At 37.7% G+C, this 27,338-nt stretch overlaps 1 pseudogene; it reads left to right on the forward strand.

The window, feature by feature from the left end:
- Positions 1–26,889, forward strand: LOC136319520 (homeobox protein NANOG-like; annotated as a pseudogene).
- The last annotated feature ends 449 nt before the right edge of the window (positions 26,890–27,338 follow it).

Genomic DNA, 27,338 nt, shown 5'->3' on the forward strand with positions numbered 1-27,338 from the left:
ATGACTGTCCAAGAGGTGCTTCCAGCACTGCCAGGAGATTTGATACATCCCTTCCAGGCTGGGGAATCAGTCAGGATAAAGAAGTGCACCACCCAAGGACTGACTCCCACATGGACGGGTCCACACACTGTGATCTTGACCACTCCCACTGCTGCCGAGGTAGAAGGCACACCTGTCTGGGCCCACCACAGCCAGTTGAAGACTGCAGTCCCAGCAGAGACACCCTCATGGACAGCAGAGTCTGACCCCGTCAACCCTTGTAAGTTGGCCCTGAGAAGAATGGCATGCCCTGTTCTAGTCACAAACCAGAAGCTGGCTGGTCTGCATATGCCTGATGCCTGAGGAGACTCACCAAGGAACTCCTTTTAATTAGACTTTGGGGAGGGAGGGAAACAGAGGTCAAAGGAAAGCCAGAACAAGTTGTCTTAAATTTGATGCATGTACTGCTATGAGTCATACAGAAGGGAGATATGAAAAATATATATGTGCTTATAGCTACCCTTATAAAGTAACCTATAAATATTAACTACTTAGAGGGAGGACACCTCCAAAAGGAAGTATACTTTAAAGAAAAATTACTTATTGCCAACTTGGTTGTCACTAAAGGCTAAGATTTTTAAAATTAAGAGTTCTGACTAGAAAGGAACTGTATGGTTTGGATAAAAAAAGGTATAAGGTGTAGAAATACTTTTGAAAGAAAAAGGAAGAAAGTACGTTGTTATGAAAGCCACTTATTTCTGAATAGATAAGAAAGTTAAGGGTTTATGTAAGTTGCAGAAGGTTTGTACAGGTGGTAAGAAATTAATCAGTAGCATTTGTTTCTTCAGTAGACTGTATTACTGTTAATGAAAACATCAAGTCTACCTTGATGTAATATATGAATGAAAGCATCACCCTTTCTGTTGCATATTATAGGCTGATGTTCCTACTTACAGGATCTGCAGATCACTGATCCTAGCCTTAACTTCAGGCTCCTGCCTACTCAACATCCTCATGCACCTCGTTAAAATGAGTCAAGGATTTGACCCATGATATAAAACCAAGGAGGAATGTGATAAGATACCAAAGAACTGTAAAACTTAACATTAGCAATGCCATTTTAAAGAGGAAAAGTCAGGCTTCTTACTTCCTCCTTTCTGTGGAGAAAGAAAAGAGAATGCAGGAGCTTCCTGGCTTACAAGTACAACTGGGTCATCTAGTCATAATTTAGCTAATTCCTAGAATTCTCTGAAAGGGTGTTTGGGGCCACTTGCCGTACAGAGCAAAGAAAATAGAATTTATCTAAAAACCTTAGAAAACAATGTTTATGTACCTTAATCAAGAATTCCTATACTGGGACTCATCCTAAAGTCATGAGAGTGACGTATACCTAGACAAAGGGATCATGAGCCGCTCCTTACCCACCCCAACCAATATGTGATTTGGTCTATAAAATCAGCCACAAAATTGTAGGAACTTTCTACATGATTTGGGATTGTGCCCCATGTAGCTAGCTGACTAATTAATAAGCTCCTCAAAAATTCATCTGGACTTGGTGTCTCTATGCAACCCGTGGATTAAGGTGCAGTACTTTACAACAAAATACATGTGAAAAATCAAAGAATAACCAATATACTCTATAAAAAGAATAGCAAAGAATAACTTATCAACTAATAAGATTTATAAATATACAAAATATTTTAATGTATGATATTAAAGAAAGAATAGACCAAAGAAATTAAATTATGATTAAAACAGACTCATATATTGATATATATATTATATATAAAAGTATGGTTATAAGAAAGAGAATACTGCAGAGAAATAGGGAAAGAATTTTATTTTCCAAATAAATGTGTTCAGACAGTGAACATACACATACAAAACAATTAATTATGTACAAATGTATAATTATATTAGTCCTGGCCACATAGCTCGGTTCTAGCATCAATCAATGATCCTCTCTCTTTCTTCTGCTGTCTCTAAAATCAATAAATTAGAATTGAAAGAACCTTTGACTTAAAAAAATATAATTAGGCCCTGGCCGGTTGGCTCAGTAGTAGAGCATCAGCCTGGTGTATATATGTCCCAGGTTTGATTCCCAGTCGGGCCACACAGAAGCAGCATCCATCTGCTTCTCCACCCCTCCCCCTCTCACTTCTCTCACTCTCTCTCTCTCTCTCTCTCTCTCTCTCTCTCTTCCCCTCCTGCTGTCATGGCACAATTAGAGCAAGTTGGCCCCAGGTGCTGAGAATGTCTCCATGGCCTCCACTTTAGGAACTAAGAAGAGCTCAGTTGCTGAGCAATGCAACAATGCCCCAGATGGGTAGAGCATCACCCCCTAGTGAGCTTGCCGAGTGGATCCCCACTGAGGCATATATGAAAGTCTGTCTCATTGCCTCCCCACTTCTCACTGAATAAAACACACACACATACACACACTTTCTAATCTCAATATCTATAAAAGAAAAAAATAGGATAAAATATATATTTTTGATGTTTAGGTAGTAAATATTTTTTAATAGTAAAAAGTCCCGCAATGAATACAAATGACTACATTAAAGTTGAAAACAATTGTTTATCAAAACATAGCAATGTTAATTAAAAAAATAAGCCACAGATCAAGTTTATAAATAAAAAAGGCCGTGAAAGAGACAGAGACAGAAAGAAATTCCTACAAATTAATAAGAAATAAGATTAACAATCCAATTAAAAATAGGCAAGAGAATCGCATGTACAATTTTATAAGAGAAGGAATCCAATTGGCCACTAAATATATGGAAAGAGTTCAACTTCATTATTTACAAAGGGAAGGCAAATTCACATTAATAAGTTTTCCACTTTTTGCTTTGATAGAGTAGCTTATATTAAATTAACCCTCCCACTGAAAATAATTAGGAAAGTTCAATTAGACACCAAAAGAAATAAACAAATAAACGAAGATGTAGCTATTGGAAAATAGCAAAGACAACAAGGATTTTTAGGAGGCAAGAGAAAGAAGAGAGTTAAATTAGCTTAACTCTACATTAACAATCACTTCATCACCTATTGTATTTGCCAATTCCAATTTTAGGATTTATTAGCCAAATAAAGAACACAGGCTATGCTTGTCTGGATCTGTACCCCACAAATTTTTATGTGGAAGCTCTAACTTCCAATGTAATAGTATTTGGAGGTGGGACCTTAGAAAGGTAATTGAGTTTATATGAGGCCATGAGGGTGTGACCTGCATGATGGGATTAGTATTCTTTATCTCTCATGTGAGGACACAGTGAAAAGACAGCCATCTCAAAGCCAGAAAAAGGGCCTTTATCAAGAATTCAACAATGTTGGCATGCTGATACTGAAATTCCCAGCACCAGAATGGGGAAAATAAATGTCTATTGTTTAACCCATTCAGATTGTGTTATTTTGTTATAACAGCCAAGCAGGTTACAATAGAGGCTTAGATTTTGTAACAGTGTATTTGGAAGAAAAGTGAAGAACAGGAATTCAGAATTATAAGAAAGTTAAGACTTGATAGGGTAGGATCCCAGCAAAAAGGGCACGAAAGTTGAATTGTAACACTGAACTCTAGATATTTGGGCACAAAAAATCTTTGTATCTTAAAATATTACAGAGTATAAGATGCACGGCATAAGACCCTCAGCATTCTTATTACAGTAAAAATAATGAAGGGCATTTAAATTTTTCATTTCATCAGTCTCAAGTATACCATAAATAATTTCTAGTTTAGATACAATCTATAGTGAAGCAAAATTATGCATACCTATAATGATGCTTGATACACAATAAATGTTACAGAGCACAGCTGAAATGATGGCATTTCCAATAAACGATCATGTCTTTTTTTGATAGCTACATGGTGAAATAAATGGATATTATACCCCTACCCATTCAATGTATAGAAATCAGTGACAGTGGGCTCTAGGTATGAACCAGATATAGCACACAATCTTGTAGGACTTCATATTGTAAAATGTCTTCAAGAAGTATAAGTACACACACACACACACACACACACACAATAATCTACATATTTTGGACCAGAAAAGTCTTTGTCGTGGTTGGGCTACCCAGGTATTGTAGTATGCTCAGCAGTATTCATGGTCTGTCCCCACTTGATGCCACTAATACCCCAACAGTTCCAATAACCAAAAAAGACTCCAGTCATTGCCAGATATCCCCAAGGTGACAAATCCATTCCCAGATGAGAAGAATTGAGTAAAGTTACATTAAAATTAGTAATTAATATTTATTAAAGGCACCATAAAGTGAGCAAATGAACAATTAATAAGACACATTATTCTTAACATACATAACTGATAAAGTCTTTTATCTAATATATATTTTAAAATAAATAAGAAATTGACAACACAACAACAAAAAAGGACTAGAAGAGACTTCATAGAAGGTAAATCTAGATATACATTGAAAAATCGAAAGAGTTATCAAATAAAATACCACAATGTGATATCACCTGTAAAGCCAGAAACCAAGGCCACCATTACAGCCGCCTGGCCTATGAAGGTTCGCATTGCATTCGGACAGTCGGCAAAGAAACAACGAAGCCAAAAACTGGTGGGCCATAGTCTTTAATCCTAGCTTGCACCCGGCGGGCAAGTAAAAACACACACTGGGCTCTAAAACCCACTCACATTCAGTGCTCACAAAGCTACTGACTTATCCGAGTTTCCTAGAATCAAAGGTTTCTAGCTCACCAGCCTTATTCTCCTCAGTTCCCCATCTCCTTCCTTCTCTCTACACAAACTCTATACAAACTGGCCTCTCACTCAAAACTCCGCCACCTTGGCTGCTTCTCCTGGCCTACTCCACGTGGCCTCCTTCTGCTCTCTGCTCTGCTCTCTCCTCTAATATTAATCTCAGGAACCAAGAGAGTAAGCTCCTATTCTGCCTCTATTATATAGTGTAGAAATCCAAACCTTTAATCCAATATACAAAATAGGGAAGTCTCTAATACAAAGTCACTTCTCTGAGGCATGATTGGATTGTACCACCCCACATCAAGAAGGGTGGGAAAGGCTTAATCCCAAAACCAAGCCCCAGGCTACAACAATTCTGCCTACCCACAGCCTGCCCCCAACACACATTAATATCACCTGGGCGACGGCCTCCTCGTGGGCAGTGCCATCTTTAACAAAGTGAGCATAATACATTTTATCTGCCCAACATTGCCCCAAACACCAAAATATCTAAGATGTGCTAGACTTTCCATGTCAAAAATTGCTGAGAACATTTAGTTGGTGGAGTCTTGTTAGCTAACTGTTATTCACTAACATTAACTAGATGTTCTGAATTATTCCATTTATAAGAAGTTAAAAAAAAAAACCCAAACAGATGATACCATAGTGTTGTGTTAGGGAATACAAGTGTGTATAAAATTCAAGTAATGGATTACTGCAAACTTCAGGTCAGTAGTAAACTTTGGAATGAAGGGAAGAGGTGGTGAATGGGCAGGGGAATTTACCAGAATCTTATGCACTAGCAAGATCTATTTCCTGACCTGAGTATTAGTTGTATAGGTGTTAGCTTGTGATATGTTGTGCTGTACAGGTTTTGTTCAATCTTTGTATTTATATAACATTTCAAAGACAAAAAGGTAAAAGTAAAAGAAATGTTTTCTCTTATCCAAAGGTAATTACTGTCAACAGATTCTGAGTTATCTTTCCAGACACCCTCCATACAGATACTTGCATACATATATATGTATTTTTACAATAACATAACACTGTCTTGCATTTTGTTCTTTTTCACTTAATATGACTTAGTGAGGATTTTGTATTGGCATATACATAAGTTTATCAGACTTTTCAAAAGAACTGTGTATTCCATTGTATATAAATGTAATTCACAAAATAACGTATTATAATTGTCTGCAACACTAGGACATAAAATTAAGTTTTGGTACATTCATATTACAATATGTACACTATATGCAGATTAAAATCAATATGTTATTTCCTCTCAAGGGCATTGTTCATAAACTTGGAAAATAGACAGTAAAAATTATGAAGCAAAAAGGTACATATTTTTTTAAATCTTCACTTTCCAGACAAACAAGATACTACTTTCCAGACTGTCAGGACAATTCAAATAAAAGGCCAGGAAATTTTAACTGAGTGTAATAAATCAAAGAGCTTGTTCGTAACTTTGATCAAGGAGAGACTGCTGAAAATTCAGCTGTTTTTTTCTGTCTTTCTCTATATCAGGGTTCCCCAAACTATGGCCCACGGGCCGCATGTGACCCCCTGAGGCCATTTATCTGCCCCCCCCCCCCGCCGCACTTCCAGAAGGGGCACCTCTTTCACTGGTGGTCAGTGAGAGGAGCATAGCTCCCATTGAAATACTGGTCAGTTTTTTTATTTAAATTTACTTGTTCTTTATTTTAAATATTGTATTTGTTCCCATTTTTTTTTTACTTTAAAATAAGATATGTGCAGTATGCATAGGGATTTGTTCATAGTTTTTTTTTTATAGTACAGCCCTCCAATGGTCTGAGGGACAGTGAACTGGCCCCCTGTGTAAAAAGTTTGGGGACCCCTGCTCTATATGTTGCAAACAAACAAACAAAATAATAATTAAACTTTCATATTTATTTAGTAAATTTATAAAAATTATGGCTAGAACCTAAGTAATTAATATTTTTAGAATTATTTATTATATATCTTTTGGAAAATATTTCATATTTATTTAGTAAATTTATAAAAATCATGGTTATGACCTAATTAATATTTTTAGAACTAAGTATTATATCTCTTTTGGAAAATATTATTTTGCAAATTTGATTTAACCAACTAGGAATTATGCACAGTCTAAAAATATTAGATTTTCTAAAGATTCATCTTAGAAACATATGTCTTTGTTGCTGGATATGGACCTGCAACAAGGTGAGTCTGTTGGACCGATCTGGAAATAGGTTTTTGCAAAGTTATGAGAAAAGAATTCCCACAGACTCACATTTAGGAAGACTTGAGGGACAATGGCAAGAGTTATTGGAGGGGAACACAGGACATACGTGCCCGTGAAGAGGTTGCCAAACTGCCTCAGCAGTGGATAGGTGGCTCAGCTTCCTCTCGCTGTGGAGGAAGGCCAGCAGTCAGGCCTCTGGGGCCGCAGGCCCACACTTGTCCTCATCAAGCCCAGGAGGAGGGCCAGGACCTAGAGCTGCCGTGCCATCAGCATCTGCAGCTTCTGCAGTCTAGTTAAGACTCTGTGCCACTCTGGCCCACTTTCCCACTTCCAGCGCTGTGCTTCACCTGTTTGCCTGCTAAAGGGAGAGAGAGCAAACTTAGGGACTTTGTTAGGTTTTGATGATATCTCCTTGGGTTTGGGAAGTGGTGAGTTTTCTTTCAAACTAAAAACAATCTTCTTATTTCTTCAGGGGTTTGTGCTAGGCTCAAGCCCCTACCCAGACCCTTTCCTGAATTTTCTGGGGTTCTGTTGGGCAAATAAGTCTGTAAAATTTTTTAAATTTGATTTTTCTCACTTTTATTGTTAAAGATGGCTGCTGCCCATGTGGGGTGGATAATTATTGATACCTTCCTGCTTGGGAAGGAGCTTGGTTATGCTATTGTGTGCTGGAGGATGGGTCTGTGTGGGCCCAGGTAGTTTTTAAAAAGTTTTTGAATAAAGAGGAGCTGGGAGGCCATGTTGTTGCAGAGAAGGCAGGCAGCCAAGATGGCGGGTGCTGAAGGGGATCAGAGATGAGGGGCTTTGTGAGCTCCACTGAGCTAGTGGGGCCTTTGATTCTAGGAAAACCGGGAGGAAGTCAGTGGCTTTGGGAGCCCCAAAGGGAAAGGGAAGTGTTTTCCCACTGTGTGTATTTCTCGCCCACTGGTTGCAAGGCTAGAATAAAATATGGATCACCATTTCTTGGCTCTGTTGTTTCTCTATCGTCTATCCGAATCTAATGAGAACTGCACCTGCCTGGCAGCAGTTGTGATGGCCGTGACTACTGGCTCTGCAAGTTCCCTCTGCCTTTATCCTATCTGATCCTTTTTTAAGAATCTCCTAGGCTCAACTCTTTCCCTTTTGGTCCCCATTTTGACTCCTACTGTGGATGCCTCAAAGTTCTGTTTCTTTATCTGGCTTCTACTGCACATGAGCCCAGTAAAGGAATTTCTCCCTGCCCCCTCTCACCTTAACCCTCAAATCTGGGTAATTTCAGTTGTTTCCAGGGAGATTGGAAAACTGTTTTTTCTGCCTCCTGGGATGTTACCTTCAGAGGGACAATTTGGGTTATTCCCTGGAGTGTTTGAAACTGTAGCTTCCAGAATTAATCAGGAGGGCCAGTTTCACTCCCTTCCCTTTTATTAATACCTAACTAGCTACCTATGCTAATTTTAGCCTTCCTACATAGAATGCATTCAATTTTATTTTGGCAATCTTGAATCTCAATCTATATGATGTTTATACACCTCTTAATAGCCACTTACAATGCTAAAAAATGATGAAACATTAGGTTACATTTATTACCTAAAATGTTTCTAACCACCTCATTGTAGGACATGTTTATTGTGTTACAAAATCCTGGGGGATAATTGGATAATGATAATAATCCCCAAATAGTCCTCCTGATAGAGAGTTGAAATTCAGCATTTTGTTTTCTCCTGCTAAGGACATTCACAACAACTTTAAAAAATTTCTCTCCTAATTGCAAAGTCCTAATTACTGATGCTCTACCACCAATATTACTAAATATGTTTTTGCTAATGGGGCTGCTACTACTATTCCCCAAAGAACTAGTAAATATTAAACAATACCTAAGGCTGTCTACAATGTCAGTTCCTGATCTCTGCAATGCTAGCATTCCTACCAAGAAAATTTGCTCTCAGTATTTACATCATTACTTCCCAAGGGGTGGTATTTCCCTGTTGATGTTGCATACTAATACAAATTGCAAGGATATAGATGATTTTGAGGAGGGTAGAGAACACAAGTTGTCATAAATATCAATGTTTTCACAGGCAAGTTTATTTATATTTTTATTACCATTGCCACAGCCTGTTAATTTTTATTTTTTTAAATATTTTTATTTTGCTGCAAACCCATTTTAGTTAGAAATCATTTCAATACAAGACATACAATAAACTCACATGCCTAAGCAAAAGAGAATTCATTGGTCATGCACATGTATGATGAAATATATATTGAAACTATGGGGGAGGACAAGGATACAGAGTCTATCAATAAGAAACTAAAGCCCAAGTCATCAGGCCTTTCTCTTTGCCTCAGGTTTTAAATTTTCTATTAGTTGTTGCCTCCTTATTTTTTAATACGGTCATATTTTGTGTAGTGGATTATACCTGATATTTAAGGAAGTATTATGCTGATACTTCCTTAAATGTGTATATTTAGGCTATTTTTATGTCCCAAGTCAAAATTTTAAAAAATGTTCTCATTGGCACACTTGACCCAACTTCCCATCTCTGCCCTAGTAAATTAGTGCTAAGTTGAATCAAGTGTGTCAGATTTTTGTTTTTGTTTTTGTTTTGTTTTGCTGAACAAATAATTCCATAGTATATAAACCTAGTTCCTAGGTATGAGCACATAGGGATAATATAAATGACAGAAATTAGGATGAAATCTAAATTATTTCTTCTCTGTTGTAAGGCCAGGAGCTGCCATCGTGACCATTCACATGCAGGTTCCCATTGGATTCAGGCAGACGATAAAGAAATGGCGGAGTCAGAGGATGGGGGGCCATCCTATTTATTGGTGTCTCACCAAGACAGGCAAACCACAAAAGAAGACAAGGGAAAAGCAGAAAACCAGCTCTTCCCATGAAGGGCAAGGGATCAGGGGAGCCCCTGCAATTATGATAGCAGGAACTGTGTGTCTGAGCTCCTGGTCTGTCCCACTTTATAGTGTAGAAAACCAAAATCCCTTAATCCAATATACAAACAAGGAAGTCTCCGATACAAAGTCAATTATCCAAGGCATAATTGGATTCCTCATGAGAGTGCACCACCCAGATCATACAATCAGTCAAGGGTGTGGGGAAAAGCTTAGTCCCAAAACCAAACCTCAGGCTACAACAACCTGGCCTGCTTATAGCCTGTCCCCCACACCCAATATAAATCACAAGCGAGCAAACATATATATCATGTTTACAAACTTATTTGACCAACATCTGTGATACTATCACATTCTTTAAACTGAAGGTTACCCTTATTATGGACTATTTCCTAGCAGATTTTTTAGGTATTCAAAAAATAAACTTTATGACCTCTTATATATTTGATCTTTAGATAAGCACATTCATATACACATCTTAGGATAAATATAACTTATGAACATGTTAAATGTAAACTATGTCAATATCTACAGTTGGCATTTGTTTTATTAATGTCTAACATATTTTATTGTAATTTTTCATTTTGTTCTTTTCTCTCTTTCATTATACATCTTCTTTTAACAGAATAGCTTCCATATGAAAAGATTTACTCCTATCAGCTTATGGTTTAACAATCTGTATTTCTGTTCTAGACTGTAGAACAGGGGCCGCCACCATTGTGGTCATTCACCTGCAGAAATTTGGGCAGATGGTAAAGAAACAGTGGAGTTGGAGGATGGTGGGCCATGGGAAAAAAACCCTGCTTTTCCCATGGAGGGCAAGGGATCAGGGAGAAGAGAAAAAAAGAAATCCTCTTGTACCTCTCAGTGGTGAGGACAGAATCTCTCTTCCAGTAAACATTAGCAAGACAATGGCCCTTCCCAATCAGGAAGGCAACCTGCAGTCTCACAGACCACTATATCTGGCATTGCCCAGCCCCCAATGCAAACTATAAGCAAACAAACAAATATATCATAATTACAAACTCATTTGGCCAACATATACCTATACTTAATTCATTATTTTCAGCATAGATATATTCAGTTCTTACCTGCTGTAAATCTCCAAATGAATGACCTGATTTAATAAGGTAAAACCAAAACATTTAGCCATATAACCATGCCAATTAGGGGAACATCTATATCCTAGAACCAGGTTGACCATTGAAATATTAAGTCACAACTTAAGAAAAAGGAAATCTCTGAAGATTTACTTCCTTTTCAAGCTTTGTCTTGTTCCATCTTCTCTACAGACATGGGTATGTTATTTTTCTTTATCAAAGAAAATAAATTATTTAAAGGATTTTCAAAAACTGATCTATCCTTTTGAAATCATAGTACATATTCCAATTGATTATTCCCAATGAGCATAGAAAGCAGAGATGTGTAATTCAACTGTCTTTTCTTCTGTTGGTCAAATAAGTTTGTAAATATAATATTGTTGGGCAGATAAAATATATTATGTTCACTTTGTTAAAGATGGCGCTGCCCACATGGAAGCCCATCACCCAGGTGGTATTAATGTGTGTTGGAGGCGGGTTGTGGGCAGGCAGGATCCTTGTAGCCTGGGGCTTGGTTTTAGGACTAAGCCTTTCTCACCCTTTTTGATGTGGGGTGGTGTAATCCTATCATGCCTCAGATAAGTAACTTTGTATTAGAGACTTCCCTATTTTGTATATTGGATTAAAAGTTTTGATTTCTACACTATAAAATGGGGGCAGAACGGGAGCTTGCTCTCTCAGTTCCTGAGATTAGCATTAGAGAGGAAAGAGCAGAGAGGAGAGCAGAGAGAGGCCACGTGGAAGTGGAAGAGGCCAGGAGAAGCAGCCAAGATGGTGGAATGTTGAGTGAGAAGCTAGCTTGTGCAGAGTTTGTGCAGGAAGACAGAAGGAGATGGGGAATAAGTCTGCTGAGCTAGAAACCTTTGATTCTAGGAAACTCGGTTAAGTCGGTAGCTTTGTAAGCACTGAATGAGTGGGTTTTGGAGCCTAGTGTGTGTTTTACTTGCCCCCAGGATGCAAGCTAGGAATAAAGATGATGGCCTATCAGTTTTTGGCTCTGTTGTTTCTTTACCGACTGTCCGATTCCAATGCAAAACTACATGTGAATGGCCACAATGGTGGCTCCTGGTCTTGCAGATATATATGTTTGCTCACTTATAGTTTGCATTGGGTGTAGAGGACAGGCTGTAAGCAGGCAGGGTCATTACAGCCTAAGGCTTAGTTTTAAGACTAAACCTTTCCCACCCTAAGTAACTTTGTATAGAGACTTCCTTGTTTGTATATTGGATTAAAGGTTTTGATTTCTACACTATAAAATGGGGCAGAGGAGCCATGCTGGGGGAAAGCAGAGAAAGGCCATGTGGAATAGAGAAGCAGCCAAGATGGAAGAGTGCTGAGAAGAAGCCAGTTTGTGCAGAGTGTTTGCAGAGAGAAGGAGATGAATAAGGCTGGTGAGCTAGAAACCTTTGATTCTAGGAATCTTGGAAAAGAAAAGTCAGTGGCTTTGGGAGCCCTAACTGGAAAGAGAAGTATTTTCCCACTGTGTGTATTTCTTGCCCGCCAGGTGCAAGCTAGGATTAAAACTAATGGCCTACTAGTTCTTGGCTCCATTGTTTCATTATTGTCTGTCTGAATCAAATGCGAACCTGTATGGCCCAGGTGGCTGTGATGGTGGCTGTGGCTACTGGCTTTACATCTTGCATTGGTTCATATACTTCCAGTCTCTCTATATGTATAGGAGATGTAACACCCTCTAAAAAGCAGTTTGGGCCCTGGCCGGTTGGCTCAGCGGTAGAGCGTCAGCCTGGTGTGCAGGGGACCTGGGTTCGATTCCCGGCCAGGGCACATAGGAGAAGCGCCCATTTGCTTCTCCACCCACCCTTCTTCTTCTCTGTCTCTCTCTTCCCCTCCCGCAGCCAAGGCTCCATTGGAGCAAAGATGGCCCGGACGCTGGGGATGGCTCCTTGGCCTCTGCCCCAGGCACTAGAGTGGCTCTGGTCGTGGCAGAGCGACGCCCCAGAGGGGCAGAGCGACGCCCCAGAGGGGCAGAGCATCGCCCCTGGTGGGCGTGCCGGGTGGATCCCGGTCGGGCGCATGAGAGAGTCTGTCAAACTGTCTCTCCCCATTTCCAGCTTCAGAAAAATACAAAAAATAAAAAATAAATAATAAATAAATAAATAAAAAAAAAGCAGTTTGATGACAGCTTATTCTTCTCTTTAACAAATCTATTTTAATTCAGATAGTCATGATAATTTTAGTTTCTGGTGGTAATTTTAGCATTGTTGCAGAAAGTGTAATATTTCGAAGTCATATAATAACTGGATAATGGGAAGAGGTTCAGAAGACAGAGAAGAAATATAATATTCAAGCCCAAATTAATTGCTTAGTAAAAGGATTTACAATAAAGTCAAGGAAATCTTAGAGAAAATAGATCTCAATGATAAAGAGATGGGGGAAAGATAAGTTAAGAAATTAAGGTGATTAACATGGCAAGTGCAAATAACAACAAAGAATAGGGCTAGGGACAGATAAGAATGTGTAGAGTCTGTCAAAGGGGGTGGGGTTTGGGTTGCTGGTAAAAAAGTTAAAAGGTCTAGGCAAAGAAAAAATACCTATAGATACAGACAGCTGTGGTAATTGCAGGAGGGAAAGAGGTGGAAGGAGGATAGAGAGGCATAGATAGTGATGAAGGGAGACTTGAATTGGGGTGGTGAATACACAGTGCAATATACAGATGGTTTGTATTGTAGAGTTGTACACCTGAAACTGATAGGGGGGAAATCAAGAGTTAAAATTTCAGCTTGCGTAATGCTGTCTTTGCTTATATGGTCAGCAGGCTTAATGGTAGAGACTTTGTTCCAGGAGCTGGAATGCCTGAGCAGGACTGCACAATTTAACTAGATCTGCTAGTAGTCCACTTTTGTGATAAGAGATCTGCCAGCATCCACCTTTGTGCCTCAGGGGACTGCAAGTAGTTCACTTTTTTGCCCCTGGGTCACAAGCAAAGTCTTTGTGCTCAAAAGACCCAACAACACCCACTGACTATGATCCAATTAACTTTGGCTATGATCTGATGAAAGCTCCCTTGAAATTACAAATCCCTTATCTACCCTTTTCTTTCCCTTGTAAAAAGGTTTTCTCAGGATAGAGGGTTAAGATGTCTTGGCTGTGGGAACATAATCGCCTTCTCCTCATATGGTTGGCCATCTGAATAAAGAACCCATAATTATTCAATCCCTGTCTCTACTTATCTGGCTGAAGTGGTGACAGGCAGCACAAATGCCTATATTTCTGGTTTCAAAGGGTCTATAATTTTATTAACTAAAGTTACCCCAATGAATTTAATTTAAAAAATTAAAAAGAAAATAATTAAGTAAATTTCTCCAGAAATTAAGGATACATATTTCTAGATTGAAAGTTTGAAACAATTTTTCAAAAGTTTAGCATACTAAATGAAGACAAACCAAAATACAGTAAGGTTTGCAAGAATACAAAGCAGAGAAATCTATACTTAGATACCTATGTGTTGCAAAATGAAGAATAAGTTATGAAAAGGAGAATAACTCAAGAAATTTGCTTACTATTATTTCTTTTTAAATAAACTATTGAATAATGTACTTCAGTAAAAAAAAAAAGAAAAAGAAAAAAAAAAAAAAAAGATACTCTAATCCAGTGGCTCTAAAACTGTAATTCCTAGACCAGTATCCTCAACATTAAATTGGAACATTTTAAAAATAAAAATTCCTGCCTGACCAGGCAGTGACCCAGTGGAGAGAGTGCCATCCTGAGATGCAGAGGAACAGGTTTGAAACTCTGGGGTCACCAGCTTGAGCATGGGCTCATTAAGCTTGAACAAAGTGTTGCTGGCTTGGGTGTGGGATCATAGACATGATCCCATGGTGACTGACTTGAGCCCAAAGGTCACTGGCTTGAAGCCCAAGGTCACTGGCTAGAGCAAGGGATCACTGGCTTGACTGTAGCCCCCTGATCGAGGCACATATGAGAAAGCAATTAATGAATGTATGGTCAGTAGCCACGACCACCATCACAGCCGCCTGGCCCATGCAGGTTCGCATTTGATTCAGACAGACAGTAATGAAATACGGGAGCCAATAACTGGTGGGCCATTACCTTTAATCTTAGCTCATACCTGGCAGGTGAGAAATATACACAGTGGGAAAACTCTTCCCTTTTCATTCAGGGCTCCCGAAGCCACTATTCATCCCAGTATTCCTAGAATCAAAGGTTTCTAGCTCACCAGCCTTATTCACCTCTGTTCCCCATGTTGGGCAGATAAAATATATTATGCTCACTTTGTTAAAGATGGTACTGCCCACATGAGGCCGTTGCCCAGGTGATATTAATGTGTGTTGAGAATCCTTGTAGCCTGGTGCTTGGTTTTGGGATTAGGCCTTTCCCACCCTTTTTGATGTGGGGTGGTACAATCCAATCATGCCTCAGAGAAGTGACTTTGTATTAGAGACTTCCCTATTTTGTATATTGGATTAGAGATTGTGAAGCTACAATATAAAATGGGGGCAGAACGAGAGTTTGTGCTCTTGGTTCCTGAGATTATCATTAGAAGAGAGAGCAGAGGAGAGCAGAGAAAGGCCACGTGGAGGAGGCCAGGAGAAGCAGCCAAGATGGCGGAGTGCTGAGTGAGATGCCAGTTTGTGTAGAGTTTGTATCTGGGATAAGGAAGGAGATGGGAAACTGAGGAGAATAAGGCTGGTGAGCTAGAAACCTTTGATTCTAGGAAACTCGGATAAGTCAGTGGCTTTGTGAGCACTGAATGTGAGTGGGTTTTGGAGCCCAGTGTGTGTTTTTACTTGCCTGCCGGGTGCAAGCTAGAATTAAAGACTATGGCCCACCAGTTTTTGGCTTTGTTGTTTCTTTACCGACTGTCCGAATCCAATGCGAACCTGCATGGGCCGGGCTGCTGTGATAGTGGCTCTGGCCGTGGCTCCTGGCTTTACACCCCATCTCCTTCTCTCTGCACAAACTCTGTACAAATTGGCTTCTCCTTTAGTACTCTGCCATTTTGGCTGCCTCTCCCCTGCAAACTAATTTCAGCAACCAAGAGAGAGCCCCTAGTCTCCTTTATTTTATAGTGTAGAAATTAAAACCTTTAAGCCAATTTACAAATAAGGAAGTCTCTGATACAAAGCCACTTATCTGAGGCATAAATGGGATTCCTCATAAGAGTGCACCACCCCACATCAAACAACAATCAAGAGTGTGGGGAAAGGCTTAGTGTTGAGAAGATCTTAGTATTAAAAGGGTGGGAAAGGCTTAGTCTTAAAACTAAGCCTTAGGCTATATGGATCCTGCCTGCTTATAGCCTGTTCCCCACACCCAATGCAAACTATAAGTGAGCAAACATATATATCATATTTACAAACTTATTTGAGCTACAATGAACAACTAAGGATCCCCAATGAAGAATTGATGCTTCTCATCTCTCTCTCTCTTCTTGTCTATCTGTCCCTATCTGTCTCTCTGGCAAAAAAATAAATTTAAAAAAAAAATCCTGGGCCATACCCTACACATAATGAATCAGAAATTTACGGGTTTAGGCCCAACATTATAGCTTATAAAAAGCCACAGATGACTTCTGATTTCTAGTCTAGCATATAATGAGAAAAGAATTGTCATCCCATCCTGACAAAAGAAAAAAAGCTAAACAAACTTAAAATCAGCCATTCTTCTTACATCTAACAGAAAATTGAAATCACAGTGCAAACAGCTGTGCCCCAAAATGGAGAAATATAAATATAGAGAGACTCATGGTAGCCCAGAAACTTAAATCTCAGCTGCAATCAGTAATGAGGGAGAAAAACAAACTACAATTGAGAAATTATTGGAGTTTCTATATGAACTAGTTTGCAGAGTTAAAAACTCCAAAGTTAACCAGAATGAGGGGGTAAAATAAACAAAATTTTGGGGATTTTTCTTCAACCTTCACTGCAGAACTTGGCGGATTGGAGAAAAGTCCCCATATGGTTCCAGCAGGGGAAGGAAGTGAAAAGAAAGTAAAGTTCCCATTTTGAAATATGCTAATGGAATTCTAGTCTTAAGAAGCCTTGTCTAGCCCTGGCCGGTTAGCTCAGCGGTAGAGCGTCGGCCTGGCATGCGGGGGACCTGGGGTTCGATTCCCGGCCAGGGCACATAGGAGAAGCGTCCATTTGCTTCTCCACCCCCACCCCCTCCTTCCTCTCTGTCTCTCTCTTCCCCTCCCGCAGCCAAGGCTCCATTGGAGCAAAGATGGCCCGGGCGCTGGGGATGGCTCCTTGGCCTCTGCCCCAGGTGCTAGAGTGGCTCTGGTCGCGGCAGAGCGATGCCCCGGAGGAGTAGAGCATCGCCCCCTGGTGGGCAGAGCGTTGCCTCTGGTGGGTGTGCCGGGTGGATCCCGGTCGGGCGCATGAGGGAGTCTGTCTGACTGTCTCTCCCCGTTTCCAGCTTCAGAAAAATAAAAATAAAAATAAATAATAAAAAAAGAAGCCTTGTCTATAAAGAACACTATTTTATTATCGCCTAAGCAATGTGGGGGAAGAAAAATACCTAATTCTGGCTCACTATAGGTTTCCTCCTGGCAGAAGGAAATACCAACCTCCTTCTCTAGCCTTCCTCTCTCACCTCAAAAAAAGGAGGGAAAACTGAGAAGCATCTGTTCAGGTTATAACCCAGGGCATAGGCACAATAAAAGTCCGAGACCCAATAATAGGACTATAGCATGCTTCCCACCCCATACCTAACAACCACATCAACAGGGCTACTGTATAATAACAACAAGTACAACTGAAAGAACTGCACATCTTAGACCCCATTTAAAAGAAGCCTTTGGGAAAATCCAAAGATAAAACAATAAGGGAAATAAAACAAGGACACAGGTGTTAGCCTCTGACACCTACAGAAATATTGAAATTTTCTCAAAAAGAATAAAAATGATAGACAGAAACTCAAGGCTACACAGACAAAGGAAGAGTATTGCAGAATAAATAAATGAAGTTGTAAAGCAGTGACCATGGCTACCATCACAGTGCCTGGCCCATGCATGTTCGCATTGGATTCGGACAGTCGGTAAAGAAACAAAGGAGCTAAAAACTGGTGGGCCATCATCTTTAATCCTAGCTTGCACCCGGCGGGCAAGTAAAAACACACACTGGGCTCCAAAACCCACTCACATTCAGTGCTCACAAAGCTATTGACTTATCCGAGTTTCCTAGAATCAAAGGTTTCTACCTGACCAGACTTATTCACCTCTGTTCCCCATCTCCTTCCTTCTCCCTGCACAAACTCTGCACAAACTGGCTTCTCACTCAACACTCGCCATTTTGGCTGCTTCTCCTGGCCTCCTCCATGTGGCCTTTCTCTGCTCTCCTCTCTAATAATAATCTCAGGAATCAAGAGAGCAAACTCCTGTTCTGCCCCCATTTTATAGTGTAAAAATCAAAACCTTTAATCCAATATACAAAATAGGAAAGTCTCTAATACAAAGTCACATATCTGAATCATGATTGGATTGTACCACCCCATATCAAAAAGGATGGGAAAGGCTTAGTCCTAAAACCAAGCCCCAGGCTACAAGGATTCTGCCTGCCCACAGCCTGCACCCAACACACATTAATATCACCTGGGTGATGAGCCTCTACGTGGGCAGTGCCATCTTTAACAAAATGAGCATAATATATTTTATCTGCCCAACAGAAGTCAAGATACAATCTTTTATTTTTTTAATTTTTTAATTGAACTAAAAGAAAATAGTTTGTTCAGAATAATCATAGAAGTTATGTATTCAGGGATTTTAGGTTATGGGTAAGTGAGCAATGAATTGTATCACTGTGTAAATCACAGGAGAGGCAATAGGTGAATTCTCTGTTGTAAGAAACTTGAACCTCCCATCAAGTTATATAGTGTTATTTGCAAGTGTACATGGATTAATTGACAAGGCATATTGTATACTCAAGGATAACCACTAAAAGAAAGTTTTAAAAAATCAAGAAAAAGATATAATTTATATAATAGAAAAATAGAATTATATAAAATGCTTATGTAAAATAAGAGAAAGCAGAAAAAACGTGGAAAAAAAATAACAGAAACAAGAAGCACTGTAACATAGTAGATATTCCAATCTTATCAATAGTAACTTAAATATCAATGATATATATGTATCAATTAAAGGATAGAGAGAGACTGTAGTGTTAACAAAAAATAAGATCCAACTACATGTTGTCAGCAAGAAGCCCACTTTAAACATAGATACACAGATAGATTAAACTAAAGGCCAGAGAAGGATACACCAACTCAATACTAATCAAAAGAAAGATGGAAGAGTTAATTTCTGACAAAGTGACTTAAAAGCAAGGAAAGGTATCAGAGATAAAGGGGAGTATTACATAACAACAAAGGCCTCATTCTCAAAAAGGACATAGCAAATCTTAATGTACAAGTGCCTAACAACAGTGTCAAAATATGTGAGACAAAAATTAAGAACCACAAGGAAATATACGTGAGTCCACTATTACAGTTAGAAACTTCAAAAGTGCTCTATTGGTAGTTAAAATATCCAGCAAGCAGATAAATCAGTCAAATCATAGTTGAACTGAAGGGTATTATCAATTAACTGGATTAATTAACATTTAGAGAATACTTCATCCAACTACATATTCTTTGCAAGCTCATATGGAAAATTTACCAAGATAGACCACATTCTTTGCCATAAAATACACCTTAAATTTAAAAGAATAGAAGTCTTAGTAAGTGTGCTCTCAGACCTCAAAGGAATTAAACTAAAAATCAATAACAGAAAAAATAGCTGAAAACTTCCAAAATATTTGCAGATTAAACTACACATTTCTAAATAACACATGGGCTGAAGAAGAAATCTCAAGATAAATTTTAAAATACTTCAAACCAAATGAAAATAAAAATATAACCTTCCTAATTTGTGGGATGCAGTAAATTTATAGTATTGAATGAATGAAAATATTAAAAAGAAGAACTCTAAAATTAATAACCTAAACTTCCACTTTCTAGAAAAAAAAGAAGAGCAAATTAAAATCAACTAAGCATAAGGAAAGAAATAAAAATCCCTGAAACCAAAAGTTGGTTCTTGAACATGATGTAAACTACTAAGCCTGCAGCCATATAAATTAAGAAGAGAGAAGATGCAAATGACTAATATCAGAAGTGAAAAGGGGATCCATTCTACTGGTGCCATAGATATTAAATAGATAATAAAAGAATATTATGAACAATGCTGTGTCTCCTAATTTGATGACCTAGATTAAATGGAGTATTCTTTGAAAGACACTATTAGCCAAAACTGACACCAGGAGAAATAGATAAATTGAATAGGCCTCACTATATTAAATAACTTTTTAAAAGATTTTATTTATTAATTTTACAGGAAAGGAGAGTGAGAAGTATCAACTCATAGTTGCATCACTTTAGTTATTCATTGACTGCTTGCTGTATGTGCCTTGATTAGGCAAAGCCAGGATTTCAATCTATAACCTTCCAAAGCTAAAAGCACTAGTTCCAAATTAATTCACCCTATGAATGTATGCATGCAAGTATATTTGTGAGTATATATATATATGTAAAGTGCTTTGTAAAAAGTACCACTGTTCTTTTTTTTCATTATTTTTATTTGGGGGACAACATAATGTTTTGGGAAAGTCTTTGGAATCAAAGACCAGGCCTCCCAAACTGATTTTAGCACTCCCAATTTGTGATTGTGAGTAATTTAGATTACATGAGTTCATATCATCCTGTATTAGATGAAAGTAAAACTAGTTCCCCACTAGTTGGGCTATTTCTGGATCCATCTCGACCTATCATTCAATCTGTTTTGGAATCTGATATTCTCTAAACTGATGGATTACGTTTTGTCAAGTTCTCAAGCTCATTCGCCATTGAAGTATTCAGAGGATTTATATCATTCCTGTTTTTCTGAGAATTCTTGGAAATATAAATGAGCATTCTCAAATGATTTCTTCAAATGGCAAATTATTTATAGTGGGTCACCAGATATTAGGGCTTAATCCATTCTATTTAACTTAATAAATTTCCTGGATATACCAGAATGCTATCTTTCACAGTAGTGGCTAAAACTGCATGGCTAACTCCACAGTAAAAAAATAATACCTTTGACATAATTTATATTTTAGATATCTGGGGAAAATATGTATTTGTGTTGAAGACAAATTGATTTCCTTTTTTAGTGATAAGTGGCTTGAATCAATCTGACTAGCTGAACCCTGAAAGGGAAATTTCATTATTATGTGTTGTTTTCACCTATAAACTAAATGTTTCTAAAACTAAGTTTTGAAAACAAAGCCTCAGGAGAAAATATAACTTAATGGATTTTCAGATATTTTTGCTTTCTTTTTATTGTTTTAGCTTTTAGAAGTGAATCAAAAATTGAATAAGAAATGGCCAACTATCTTTATTTAAATTTATAAACATTTATGTTTAAAAATTTGATTTTGGTTTTAAACAGCTTAAGGAAGCTGTCATTTATAATAACAAAGTTGCCACTCAATGTCCTAAATAGCATCACACCATATAACTTAGAAAATAAAATAACGTTAAAAGTCATCTGGAGGCAATAAACCATGGCCTTGCCACTGCTATTTTTTAAGGCTTGATTTTTATCATTTACATGTAGCTATTGTAAATTAACTGGTTTTAGTATCAAATTGCTATCCTGACATCAGCCTCATCAAATTTTTCATTTTGAATAGTTATTCTTGTCTGTGTCCTCAGTTCTTAGAACATGATGAATAGTAGATATTAAATAAATTTAGATTGAATACGATTTTTTTACATCTTGCCCTGATCTCTAAATCTTGTTTTAAAAAACTTATTTTATTCATTTCCAATTCTCTTTGTAGTGGTATTTATTTAAAACAACAACACTAACAAAATAATGAAATTTGTACCTCAAATGATATGTTCCATTCTGTTCTAAGACTAGATTGTCTTGGAGATAAAGAAGCCTTAATGCTTTTATATAACATGCCTTTGAGAAATCTCGAGATTTGTTCAAAAATGATATATTTCATTTTTTGTGCATATAATTTTATCATTCCATGGAGCCTAGATAGAGTTACTCAAGTTCCCAGTTATTTCACATGGGTCTAATTCCATTCCATTCTTGGCCTGTGTCAATTAATTTTCTTTTCTCAGATAATAAATTTACACTCTATTCCTCTTTTGAGCAGTTAGACATTTTCAGTATGGAATATTCCATTAAAATGAAGTGACGAATTGCCCTGGAGCACACAAATTTTCAAAGACTGTTTGGTCTGATAATAGAGTTTAGTCTTAGTAGTTTCTTTCCAAAAGTAAAACACATACACAAAAGACATTATTTCTTTTCTGCATTCACAAGCTATATATAATTTAAAGTGATGTCATTGTTCCACAAATATAGCTAGGTTTCAAAATGATTGATTAAATTCTGTTTAAAATTTTGCACAGAAGTATGGTGTATAAGCACATTTTATATTCCTGTGTGCGAGAGCTAGTTTTCTAAATCATACACCATTGTCATGAGCATGTTCATCTTCTATACAGAACACACCGAGTAAAAAGAAGATCAAGTTTGCACATTTGGGATATAAATTTTTGAGATTACTGCAGTTGGGACTATATATCTCTCTTGTACTAGAGACTCTAAATCTTGGTATTTTTGCCAGTTTTGTGCTATTAAGATTTATGCTACTCTACACTTTGATTATATTCAGCAGCTAAGTGTTATTTATCCTTTATCATGACTTTTTCTGCAATTGTTTTTAAAACATCAATAAGGTTTTAAGCATAATTATAGTAAAATTCTGTCTCATAATAACCCAGAATGAGAAAAATCACAGATAGAACTTCACACACATATACACCCATTTTTCAAACATATAGTTAGGCAGCATTTTGTAATAGTGACTAACTTGACTAACTTCAACTTGCCATTTGGAAATTGAATTTGATGCTAATTCTCACAAGAATACTTACAAATTACATACTTATATTTACAGATGTTACAAGTTATTTAACCATTTAGTGTATTAGATTCCTTTTAATTTCTAATTGTCACAGTAGAAATATCTGTCCTTTCTCCTATAAAAAGTGGTTATTATACCAAAAGTATGTAAAGTTTATAAAAGCAATTAGTACATTTAGAAGTTTTCTAATATTTTTATTATTATATCCCTACTAGCCCACTTTATATTAAGTATGATTTTTATAGAAAATTGTTTAAAATGATATTACACAAATGATAGAACTTTTGATGTCCATTTATAATATAATGGCTAAAAACCATATAGAACAAAATGTAATGCACTGTAACATATGGGAGTCCTCTCTAATAGAGCTGTGTACAGTAACTTGTAGTATGATGCTGGTGTTTTCATTTTTCTTTTATTTTTCAGTTTCTTCATTTGTAAATTGAAACTGTTGGTCAATGAGATTTCTGGGTTTTTTTCTAGCTTGTATCTTGATATTAAATTTAATTAAGAAATATGTAGAGTTGAGTATACCATAGATTAGATTTAAGCTTAAGACTGAAATCTAATCATCTTTTTAAATGATGAAAATAATTGGGTGAAACTGAAAAAATGTAGAGTCTAATGAAGGAAAAGCTGCATAGCATTAGGAAAAGAGCTAAGGACAGTAGCTGTCAAATGGATAAAGGCTTAAAACAACATAGTAATGTTTAAGAATCCTCAAAATAATACTATAAAACTATTACATTCACTGCCATGATGTTTGATAAATATAATTGGCAGTTTGGAAAATTTCCCTAACCTAAATTCGAGACCTTCTTTCAGGTCAACAAAACCATAATTTGTAAAACTTTTTTGTTAAGATTTTATTGATTGATTTTAGAGATAGAAAAAAACAAAAAGAAAAGTGGGAGGGAGGAGAGGAAAGCATCAATTTGTATGTTCCTTGACCAGGCAAGCCCAGGGTTTTGAACTGGGGACCTCAGCATTCCAGGTCAACTCCCTATCCACTATGCCACCACAGGTCAAGCCTGAAAATCATTTTAAAGACGTATAGCAAAATATTTTCAACAAGTTATTTATCATTTATTAATTCATAATCCATGTTTCAGAGATCTCACAGTGAATTCTGAAGGTCTATAAGGTAGTCTCTTGATTCAAAGAACTAATATTACTCTCAATGAGCAAGGATAGGGAAGGCCCGTTAAAGGAATCACTTTAACAACCTATGGTGACACAGTACTTGTGAAAAAACAATACTGAATTTACATTAGAATTTATTTTTCTCAAAGTGCAAAACTTGAATTTTGAAAAATATTAGGTAAAATCCAAAAGAATTTTGTGCTCCATATTTCATAAGAAATAAAAGCCTGATAATATGAGTTATGTTTGATAACAAGAATCCACTCCATAAACAATCGTACACAGTTCTACATCCTGTGTACATGTTATTTTTGACCTTTATTTCTATCATCATTCCATCTTTTTATGACTAAGAAGCATGGACAATGTGAACATCAGAGCACACACTTGCTGCCAAGTGTCTCCAGAGAGAATCTGGGGCAGCTGGAGACACACAGGGTGCTGCTTCACTAGGAAACAGTCTAGAAATCTACGGAGACCTGGAATAAAACATACACACACACACACACCCTGCATTAAGTGATACATTTTTTTTTTTAAACAGGGACAGAGAGAGAGTCAGAGAGAGGGATAGATAGGGACAGACAGTCAGAAACAGAGAGAGATGAGAAGCATCAATCATCAGTTTTTTGTTGCGACACCTTAGTTGTTCATTGATTGCTTTCTCATTTGTGCCTTGACCGTGGGCCTTCAGCAGACCGAGTAACCCCTTGCTCAAGCCAGCAACCTTGGGTCCAAGCTGGTGAGCTTTTTTCTCAAGCCAGATGAACCCGCGCTCAAGGTGGTGACCTCGGGGACTCAAACCTGGGTCCTCTGCATCCCAGTCCGACGCTCTATCCACTGTGCCACCACCTGGTTAGGCAAGTGATACAGTTTTTGTAGATGCTGAGCAGGTCTCAAATTTAATTAAGTCATGGACTATTTTCATAAAGTTTTAAGTAAGCAATGAGTGGTTCTTGGCAATTTATTCTTTTTTCGTGATGAGAACTATTTTCTTGGAAATAGCTATTCCCAAGAATGGCTCATTATCTTTTGAAAGATGTGGCAACCAACAAAACAGTTCATTTTATTGTTGGACAATGGCTATAAAAAATAAATTAGGAAAAATAAATTGCCAAACAATACCCCCAGGAAAAGCAGATATTAATAATTTCAGACATACAAAGAGGTTTCAAAAGTTTTCAGATTTGCATTCCAAACATCTTAGGAAATAAAAAAAGCTACAGTACATGAAATACATAGATTTTTAAAAGTAAGTTCAGCAAATATTTTTTAACACCTACTATCTGTGGGATGTTATATTAAATCTTATAACCTATGCTGTGTGCCCATCTTAACAATTCTTAGTCTTCCTGGGCTCCATCACTCAGTTTCTCCTGCTGTCACTCTTCTACTGGGTTTGGCTAGTGGGGAAAACGAGAGAGAGATTGAGGTATTTCATTCACATCTTTTCCCACATCAAGGCCACCAATTTATTATTTGCTGCATTCTTCTACAAATATTCCTTCCTTCCTTCTGCCCTCCTCAACGCCTTTCATCTTAAAGTTCCTCACGCACTTTCCTTGCCTTGTCTTCTCAGGTCAGAGAAGCCTGCTTTTTTTGCTCCCTGCTGGGTGTCTCATTGTTATTTTTCTGTCTGTCCCCTTAATCCTGCCCACACCTCTGTAAAAAGTCTAGCCATTTAATTCCCCTCATGAGCCAAGGTAATTCTATTTTATTTTCGTTACCATACTGTAATAAATACAACATAATTCAAAAATATTTGTAAAGAGTATAATTGGGCAAATTACATCTAATATTAAGAATTTGTTGAAGAAATAGCAAAATTTTATAAAATGTGAGATGGAGTGTTGCTAGTTGTGAAGGGACACATATCAGCTGGGCCTCGTGACCTGGACTGGATTTTAGTAGGTTATTAAAATTAGATTTTTTATTAGATTGGGTTGGTTGGTTCCTGTTACTGGAAAACAACATGTGTATGACTTTGGTATATCCCTAAAGCTTGCCCTGTCCTGAAGCATTCAATTCTTGGGAAACTTCCCCAAGTGCCTGAGATTTATGAGCTTGAAGAAGACTATGCATCCTTGCAAATGTCATCTACTGAGACACTTTACATGGAGAGTGTCTCTCCTCTTCTTCCCTCCATGGCTCAGAACAGCCATGATCCTTCCACCAGTCCCAGCATAATACTACTCACATCTGGAGAGAACAGTATTATGAAGGAGGAGAAAGCCTAGGTCAAGAAACAAGAGCCATCTTCTCACAGACACAGCTCTGTGTACTCCATGAGAGATTTCAGAGATAGAAATGTCTCAGTGTTCAGCAGCTGCCAAAACTTTCCAACATCCTGAACTTTAGCTACTAACAGGTTAAGACCTGTGTCCAAAAGCAGAGAAAGAAATGCAAGAGTGGGCAGAAATGCAAATGGCCAAAGAATAGGAACCGTGTGACTCATAGCAGCTCAGCAACCACAGAGGATCGGGGCCTCTCTTCCTATCATCTATGCCTGGTGAACACTTCTGGACACCTTTCAGTGTGGAGCAGCCAGGCCCGCAGTAACCTAACTTGGAGCAACTGTTGCTGGCACAGCCAATCTTGGAACTACCATTCCTAGAATAGTCAGGTCTGGTGCCCCCAAGCTTGGAATGACCAGGCTTGGAACAACGAGGTCTGGGACAATCAGTTCTATAGTTATGGAGAGGAATTCCTATGACTTCAGATCCAGTTCCAGCAAAATCCTGGCAGTGATTTGGAGGCCATCTTGGAAACTGCTGGGACAAGCTATGATATAATACAGCACCCCTAAATATTACTGTAGTACAAAGCAAACGATGGGTTTATTCCTCGCTTACTCCATGAGCATACAACCTGACTCCATGAACATAGTCATGAACTCACAATGAGACGATAACTTTATTATTCAATCTCAATTTGGGCAGTGCTTATGTTACATCTCCTAGGGTTTTTCTATGTATCTCTGCCCCAATATACTGCTTCTCATTATGGCTATTGTGTCAATTTGGAGAGATGAGGATGAGGGTGGGGTACAACTAGATTCTGCTTACAGAGTTTTCTATAGCCTTTCTGCAATGGACAAATGATAAAAGATGTCTCTGGATGTAGATATTTAGATATAAGACTATTTTGGATAACTATAGGATTTAGACTCTTAACCTCAAGAATAGAAAGTAAAAGTACAAAGATGTGTGACATTATTCATATTTTCTGGGACTGGAAGACTTGTTAAAATCTTCAATTTGGGAGAATGGTTAAGCAATAATATGCTTCACTGATTTCCTTTGCACCTTCTGCTGTTTTATTGCAACCCCTACTTTTTTAATATTCAAGATAT

Source organism: Saccopteryx bilineata, chromosome 1 (assembly GCF_036850765.1).
Source record: "Saccopteryx bilineata isolate mSacBil1 chromosome 1, mSacBil1_pri_phased_curated, whole genome shotgun sequence".
Lineage (NCBI taxonomy): Eukaryota > Metazoa > Chordata > Mammalia > Chiroptera > Emballonuridae > Saccopteryx > Saccopteryx bilineata.